The sequence below is a fragment of the Palaemon carinicauda genome, chromosome 39 (assembly GCF_036898095.1).
Source record: "Palaemon carinicauda isolate YSFRI2023 chromosome 39, ASM3689809v2, whole genome shotgun sequence".
Taxonomy (NCBI): Eukaryota; Metazoa; Arthropoda; class Malacostraca; order Decapoda; family Palaemonidae; genus Palaemon; species Palaemon carinicauda.
In genome coordinates this window covers 60591926-60600481 of record NC_090763.1, presented here as the reverse complement: position 1 = coordinate 60600481, position 8556 = coordinate 60591926, and the positions used below count along the sequence as shown (strand labels likewise).

At 35.9% G+C, this 8556-nt stretch overlaps 1 protein-coding gene and 1 long non-coding RNA gene across 2 annotated transcripts in view; one reads left to right on the top strand and one right to left on the bottom strand.

Moving 5' to 3' along the window:
* The window catches only part of LOC137631216 (IQ motif and SEC7 domain-containing protein 2-like), a 374957-nt gene extending 373891 nt beyond the window's left edge, over positions 1-1066 (bottom strand). The window contains exon 1 of the mRNA XM_068362970.1: positions 855-1066. The gene's annotated coding sequence lies outside the window, so the exon portion shown is untranslated. The remainder of the gene's footprint in view (positions 1-854) is intronic.
* A 6779-nt stretch (positions 1067-7845) lies between these two features.
* Positions 7846-8556, top strand: part of LOC137631214 (uncharacterized) — a 312781-nt gene continuing 312070 nt past the window's right edge. The window contains exon 1 of the long non-coding RNA XR_011041882.1: positions 7846-8066. This is a non-coding gene — a long non-coding RNA (uncharacterized lncRNA). The remainder of the gene's footprint in view (positions 8067-8556) is intronic.

Here is an 8556-nt window from a genome sequence, read left to right as displayed (position 1 = left end):
AAGGAGTCAACCCTAACCTAACCTAGGATGCAGCGAGGAGTCAACCCTAACCTAACCTAAGGTGCGGCAAGGAGTCAACCCTAACCTAACCTAGGGTGCGGCGAGGAGTCAACCCTAACCTAACCTAGGGTGCGGCAAGGAGTCAACCCTAACCTAACCTCGGGTGCGGCAAGGAGTCAACCCTAACCTAACCTCGGATGCGGCAAGGAGTCAACCCTAAACTAACCTAGGATGTGGCAAGGAGTTAACCCTAACCTAACCTAGGATGCAGCGAGGAGTCAACCCTAACCTAACCTAGGGTGCGGCAAGGAGTCAACCATAAACTACGGTGCCGTAAGGGACATGACAGTGTGGGATGTTTCACGATATGCTCGTATGAGTTTCAAGTTGATGAAATTTAGCATTTAATACTCAATACACATTATACGTAGCACCTTACACGTAACAACATACAGCGTATATGTTGATGACTGCAGAAAATGGCCTAATCAAAAAATACAACCTACAACCTATCGCCGAGTATCGTCATGGCAATCATCACTAAGTAACGTCTTGGCAATCAGCAAGTACAAAATAGCATAGGCCTAAAGAGCAAATACGAATGGGTGAAATTATCATACCTGTACCGTTCAATTTGTAAATACTGATGATTATGACGGTCAGAAAAGCCTGAATGTAGCCAGGGTAATTAAATGACACGAACTGTGGCCTACAACCTATAGGCCATTTTTGGGTAAACACTCACGTGACGATACATTGATCAAATCCCGTTTGAACATTTGACTGAATACCTCACCTTACATCCCTGGAAACTACAAAAAATAAATTATATTATATAAAGTAACTGTACTTACCAATCACCAGGTTTTGAACTGTAGGAAACACGAAAGATCAGCGCAGACCTCTTCAGAGAATGGGTAGCCTTCGCCTTTATCGAGAATAGTGCTTCTAGGGACTAATGTAAACATACTGCCCACCTTCACTGAATCACTCCTCCCTTTCTTCCATTGTCATTCAGTTTTCAACGAATGACTAGAACAAGACAAAATGGACACTAAACGTTGCCTAGCCAACGCGTTCTTTAAAAATTGAAGTGATGACGTAACTGAAAAGAATAACTTAAGGAGCCACAGAATCTGTCGGGAGGTCCGAGGGCTACGGGGTCTTTAAATACTACATAAAATTATGTTAATTTATTTTTGAACTTGCACTTAAAATTGCTTCGTTTGAGCAAATTACTTACATTGCTCAAAATCATATATTGCATTTTTTAAAATATAGGTTAAAATTGCTATAATATTTTATTAACATGTAACGTTTGTATCAAAACTATTAGACTACATTTGACAGTATCGTCGTAAACCCCTCTACGAAAACGTTGCCATTGCAAACATTACATAATCTGTAAATAAATTTATAACTGTGATTGTAGCTTACCTATTAATAATAATAATAATAATAATAATAATAATAATAATAATAATAATAATAATAATAATAATAATAATAATGTTACCAAGATGTAATCATACTTTCCACGTCGTGTATTTTGTTAATTAGATTTATCACCTAATAATCTACGTAATCTCCATAAAGCCCCTTTTGATCAAGGATGACTTCCGGCTTCCCACAGTTATCCCTACATTAAGGGGTTGGTTGCCTGATACGGGCTCTCTAATGCCTTCCAACAAAGGCATCCTTATCCACTAAATCTCATATCTCCATCAAGGATGACCTATCTATCTATCTATTTAGGTGCCATGTCTTCGACATGAGCTGTCAATTGCTTCCACCATCCTCCAGTAAGCTGTCCAGAGACCTTTTTTTTTTTCTTTGGCGGATTCTTAGTCTTCTTCCCTCTATCCTTCAGGTGAGGCACAAAAGTTCGATCTTTCTATTCTTATTACTTACTTGTTTTACTTGTTTTGGGTTTAAATCCAACCCTCCACTGAAGTCGAATGAACTACTTCTCGGGCGGGTCCATATTAATCATCTAACGAAACATTTTCATTATAACTTATACAATTCTTTGATTGTAGCATCTTCCAAATCATATGATCTTGTGAAAAGTAATGTCTTTAGTTTCTTCTTAAATTCAAATGCTCCCTTTAGGTCCTTCATTTCAGTTGGCAGTTTATTATAATATCTAGGCGCACAGTAGCTAAAAGCCCTTTCACCAAATTTACTATTTGTTCTTGGTTCAGATAGCCTATGTTTGTCACTCATGTGTCTTATGTTAGCATTTGTTTCTAGTTCTAGTTTATACATGTCCCAAAAATTCCATCTGCCTCCTCCTTGTCACTTTTAAAAGTGATCTCTCTTGATTCACTCTTACCAACACCTAATTTATTACTCTCTCAGTCCAAGGATGACCACCCTACTCATTGTGTTTCCTTATCATTACCCGCTGCTAACTAGGTAAGAGAAATTTTGCTAGAACATATTTTGCGAAATGTCAGTAAAATTATTTGACTGAAAAAGACTTGGCCAAAATCTTTCAGGGGGAGAAGTGATCTCTTATATGTAATGGGAGAAGCTTCGTGAGATTGGTATGACTTGTTCATCTGCTTCAGCATCATATCATAACTAGAAAAGCGCTGAGAGCAGACCGCTGCCACGGCTGCTTATTTCTCGAAACCAGTTTGCTTGACCTTTTGCTCGACCTTCACATTGGATCTGATACTTTCAAAATTGAATAGCTTCCACATTATTATTATTATTATTATTATTATTATTATTATTATTATTACTTGCTAAGCTAAAACCCTGGTTTGAAAAGCCGGATGCTATAAGCCTAAGTGCCCCCAACAAAGAAAATAGCCCAGTGAGGAAAGGAAACAAGGAAAATAAAATATTTTAAGGGCAGTAACATTAAAATAAACATTTCCCATATAAACTATAAAAACTTAATAAAAGAAGAGGAAGAGAAATAAGACAGAAGAGTGTGCCTGAGTGTACCCTCAAGCAATAGAAATCTATTCCAAGACATTGGAAGGCCATGGTAGGCCTACAGATGCTATGGCACTACCCAAGACTAGAGAACAATGGTTTGATATTGGAGTGCCCTTCTCCTAGAAGCGCTGCTTATATAGAAATTAATCCCTGAAAATTTCACTACTCAATGAGTAAAGTTGTGGCCAGGAAGTTGTTCACAAACATGGGGTAAAACCATAACCTCCTTCCAACTTCGTTGGCGGAGGTAATTACGTTACTTACTTACTTGTTTACTTGTTTTGGGTTTAAATCCAACCCTCCACTGAATCGAGTGAACTACTTCTCGGGCGGGTCCATATTAATCATCTAACGAAACATTTTCATTATAACTTATACAATTCCTTGATTGTAGCATCTTCCAAATCATATGATCTTGTAAAAAGTAATGTCTTTAGTTTCTTTTTAAATTCGATTGCAAAACTTTCCTGGCATCTGACCAGCAAGAATAATTTCAAGAGATCCATCGTCATACGTTTTACACTTAGATTGCTTAAATATTTCAACAGCCACCCGAAGTATGAAAAAAATAAATTAATTCTCGACGTGACTTCATGAAACGATGTTGTAGTACAAATGAGATATTCACGAAAATGGTGAAGATGTAATTTTCTTTTTTTTTCTTCCTCTCTTTCCTAATTCCATGAAATAAACACGACTACTAAAACTTGGCGTCTAAGCTTTTTCATAACTGCACTATTATTGAAAATATTTAAGCAATCTAAGTGTAAAACGTTTGACGATGGATCTCTTGAAATCATTCTTGCTGGTCAGACGCTAGGCAAGTTTTGTAACGTAATTACCTCCGCCAACGAAGTTGGAAGGAGGTTATGGTTTTACCCCTGGGAGAATTTGTTGTTAAGGAAAAAATATTGCCTTTTTGAGGAGAGGATACATAACTCATGAAAACAGCGGATACATTTTCATGAACAAAACAAAAGTGACGCAGCGCTAATATTTGATTTATGTATAATCTCTTCATGGTCATATACGAAGACTGGGGTTCGAGAAGAGCTATTACAATGAGGGGAAAATGCGGAAGAAACATATAAGAAGAGATGAGCGTTAAGGAGTAAATTGACTCCACACTATGTGCAATATTACTCGATGCAGCCATACTATTCGGCAGTCTACTGGAAACTAAATTCAAAAACTTCCCCGGGATAATTATTCGAAAATTTTCCACTATGGACTTTCAATTTAAAAAAACACATTCTAAACGATGTTTGGAACACAAATAATGACATCAAATAGGATACTTGATAACTTCTACAGTATTTGTTAACACCAAAAATAAATGGGCAAATTGCAGACTAAAAAACTAATGTTCTCAAGTATTAGCATTCCTTAGACCGACACGATAATCCAATTATGACGTTTATCAAGTAATTGAATGACGCCTCTTCAAAGGTGAATTCTTTGACGGGATTCAGAGATATATATATATATATATATATATATATATATATATATATATATATATATATATATATATATATATATATATATATATAAAGATTACCGCCAAGCATATGATTCAACTGCTGAATCTTAGAAGAGGCGAGAGTAAAACTTCTACAATGTTAGTGGTTTATTTCCTTGCAGCAAAGCTCATAAGCTCTTTAGAAGAAATGTGCGTTAAAAATGTTCACAGTATCCTGAAAGTCCAATTCTGTAAAACGGAGAATTAAGACTAAGCTTGAGGCTTATTACGTGCACAAATAGTTATCTTATTATTTCATGTTCTATTACTTGTTCATGATGAAAAGACTTTGTCTTTCCAGAACTTATCAAGATTTTAGTTGCTTTTATACATCAACGAAAATTGAGCCTAATGTATCATCTGCTGAACTGATCCGGTTACAGCATTTTGGTATTTCATTCATTGCGAAGAAGCGAACTGAAATACGGTTTTCTAGTTATCTCACAATTAAATATCTATGAAAAGATTTTTTTCTTTATATAGATAATGGAGGTGCCGTTACAGAAATTATGTACTATGCCACTTTCTCGGGATACGAGAAAAGTTGGAAAGATGGCATTGGAAGTCAGAAAGAAAATATATGAAACAGTAGTTGTACCAACAATATTTGCCAACGTGGAGACCTAGAGTGTAATTAGGGACAAAGATATGAAAGATCTAGAAAACCTCCAATACAAAATAATAAGAAATATGTATGAACTACCTGCGAGTACTCCATATTGGGGCATACTTGCAGAAACAGGAATATGGCCGGTGTCCTGCAGAATAGAATATAAGAAATTAATGCTCTTCCATAACATCATAAACTCCGAGGAAAAAAAATTAGTAAGAGAGATAATTGAGGATCAGTTGAAGAACCCATATGGGAAGTGCTGGAGCAAGAGCGTAGAAGAAATCTGCAGTAAATATGGGATGGAAGTGGAAGAAATAAGAAGTTGGGGGAAAAGGACCCTGAAAAAAGTAAACAAGAAAAGAATTATAGAAAAAATAGAAGAAACTATTGAAGAAAAAAAGAAAATAATGAAAAAATTAAGATTTATTAAAGGAAATGGCCCTATGCCTTATATCAGAGAAATGTATCTGGATAAGGCATCCCTTGTGATGAAAGCAAGATTAAATATGCTCAACTTAAAAGCAAATTTCAGGGGAAAATATGATGACAATTTGTGTGATTTATGCAAGGAGGAAGAAGACACCACCGAACATTTATTTTTATGCCCAAAGTTAGAGCAGCTAAAGAATGTAGAAATAAGTTTAGGTATGCTGAAAAATCCTAGCAGGGATGTGGCTGCATTTATAGATAGGGCAATGAATATAAAAGAAGAGTTTAAGAAGCCCAAACTGATTACCACAACAGGTTGCCAAAACTGATGATAGCAAGGTGTTATCCTATCCAATTTCAAAGTAGAAGGGAATAAAAGTAAAGATTAAGAACCTCATTATGATATTAATTTCACTTCACTTCACTTCCACTCCCAGGTAGGCTTTCAGCCTGTCAGTGGAATCAGTTGTCTTCTCCACTTAATTCTGTTTTCAAAAATTCCCTCTCTTCTCAGCTGTTCAATTGTTGGCATGTTGTTCTTTGTCAAAATCTCTTCAATTCCATCCCTCCAGCGTTTACGTGGTCTACCTCTTGATCTCCTCCCGCCAGGCGTCCAGTCCCATCTCTTCCTTGCAATTCTATTTCCATCCATTCTCATTAAATGTCCCAACCATCTCAGCTGTCCCTTCTCAATCTTGTTCAACATAGGAGATACCCCAACCATCCTTCTAAAATCTACATTTCTTATTCTATCTCTTCTTGTTTTCTGCATTATTGTTCTCAGGATTTTCATCTCTGAAGCTTGGACTCTGCTCCTGTCTTTGATGGTCATTGTCCAGCTCTCTGAACCATATGTCATGATTGGTGTTAGTAATCCTTCAAATATGGTTTTCTTTACTTCTATAGGTACGTATGCATCTCTCATAATTGGATAGAGTGCTCCACAACATTTATTATATTTCTTTATTCGTTCAGTAATTTCTTCTTTGTTCTTATAGCCGTTATCTGTAAACATACACCCTAAATACTTGAATGCGTTGGTGTCCTTAATTACCGTATTTCTTATTATGATGTTCGTTGGAGCTTGTTGTTGTTTGCTGATTGTTAATATTTCTGTTTTATTAATGTTCATCTTCAGTCCAGCTTCTGTTAAACAATCGTTCAAGGCTATCAATGCTCTTTCTAGTTCCTCCCGATCATATTTAACCTTTTTCGGGCCAAAAATCACCAAATTTGTTTTTTTGTGCTATATACCTAAATTTGGCCTTTTTAAAAATTGGTCAGCCTTGTATGCTTTATTTTCGGCCTTTTCTACTATTAGGTTGACCTTTTAAAGCTGCAGTTGATCAGACAGATATTGGCCTTTTCTCATTTCGAAACCTGGCAACACTGTTCTGTGGGAAGACGTCAATTTCAAGATTAAATAAGAGAACCATATGGTGAATGTTGGGGGGAAAAGTATCATAGAAATATGTAATGAATATGATATTAAAATTGAAGAAGAAAGTATAAAAAAGCAAGGACTCATAAAAAGAAATAAAATGTTAAGTGGCAAATGAAATTAAAGTAAAATCAGAAGAAAAGAAAGCAAAGATGACCAAACTGAGGTTTGTGAATAGTAACGGCAGAAAAAAAAACTACATAGGAGAACTTAACAATAAAAAGGCATTAATTGTCATGAAAACGCGGTTAAATATGCTAGAATTAAAAGAAAATTATAGAAACAGGTATGATAAGGATAGGCGTTGTGTGTTGTGTAAAAAGGGAGAAGATATTATTGATATTTCTTTATCTGTAATGAGTTAAGAAAATATAGAAATAATTACATAGAAATATGGCATCTAGAAACACCAAGAGGTTGCCCGGTATATTAAAAAGGCCCTTGAAGTTAGAAATAAAAATATGCAAGCTGTGCAGTCTGTGTAGGACAATGAATTTCTGCAGTAGTGTGCCCACAATCATTTTTTATGGAGAGAGCAACGAGGAACGTGAAATCCGTCAACATTCGTCAGTGTTGCCAGATATAGAGATTTATCCCTAGATTTGGGAATTTTGGGCGTCTGATGGGGATATTCTGTATAAATTTCTATGAAGAGACAGAGATGATTAAACCTTTATATTGTTGGAATTATTTTTATTGCACTTATATGCAGTAAATTGAGTGATTTCTATACAGTATTAGTAAAGCCTACAGGATCAGAAGAAAATATATTTGTGGACATGGGGACTTTTGGGTTGTTTTGGGGATTTTTTATCACTAGTTTTGGGGAATTTTAGACCCGCCCAACTGTCATGTGTCAACATTAGTCAAACACGAATCTATTTTCGTATGAGGAATATCGTTTACAAACAATAGTGTAGTAATAAGTCAAAAGGTTTCTTTCCATTATGTGTTTTATTGTTACGGCGCCAAACTATTTAACATGTCAGTGATCTGTCGACCATTACTAGGAATGTGACTACAGCAAGTATTCCACCCAATGTCGGAAATAAACTCAATAGGCCTACCTCGAACTGTCAGGGGGAAAACATGGCTGTCATACTTCGTGGGTGAGTAGGCTTCTATTGGTGCATGCATTCGGTGATTTTAGAAAGTTAATCGTGCTTTTAATTAAGTAAAGGAGTCGCCCTCATAACCTAACATTACTTTGTTCAAAGTATAAGGTAATATGTAGTAGGTTTGTGACGTCATATTTCTTGCATAGTTAGGTTAGGAAGGCTAGCCTAGGCAAAGTTAAAGTAAGCTAAGCTAGGCTTGGCTTGGTTAAGTATAGGGTAATTCTATACAATAGTTCCGCCACCAATAATGTTGATATTTATTTTCAGATGAATTACTTAGTGCTTTATCTAAAGCTGACCTTTATTTTATTTGAGGAGGAACAGTTTTTTCATCATATTTGTTAACCTTCCAATCTTGGGGGACCCCCAGTGGGAAACTGGGGTTTTAGAGTGGGGAATTAATTAAAGAATCTGTTTTAACATACAAATAATGGCACATGTAGATTTAGCAATGAACAACGCCACCAGCTAACCTAAACAA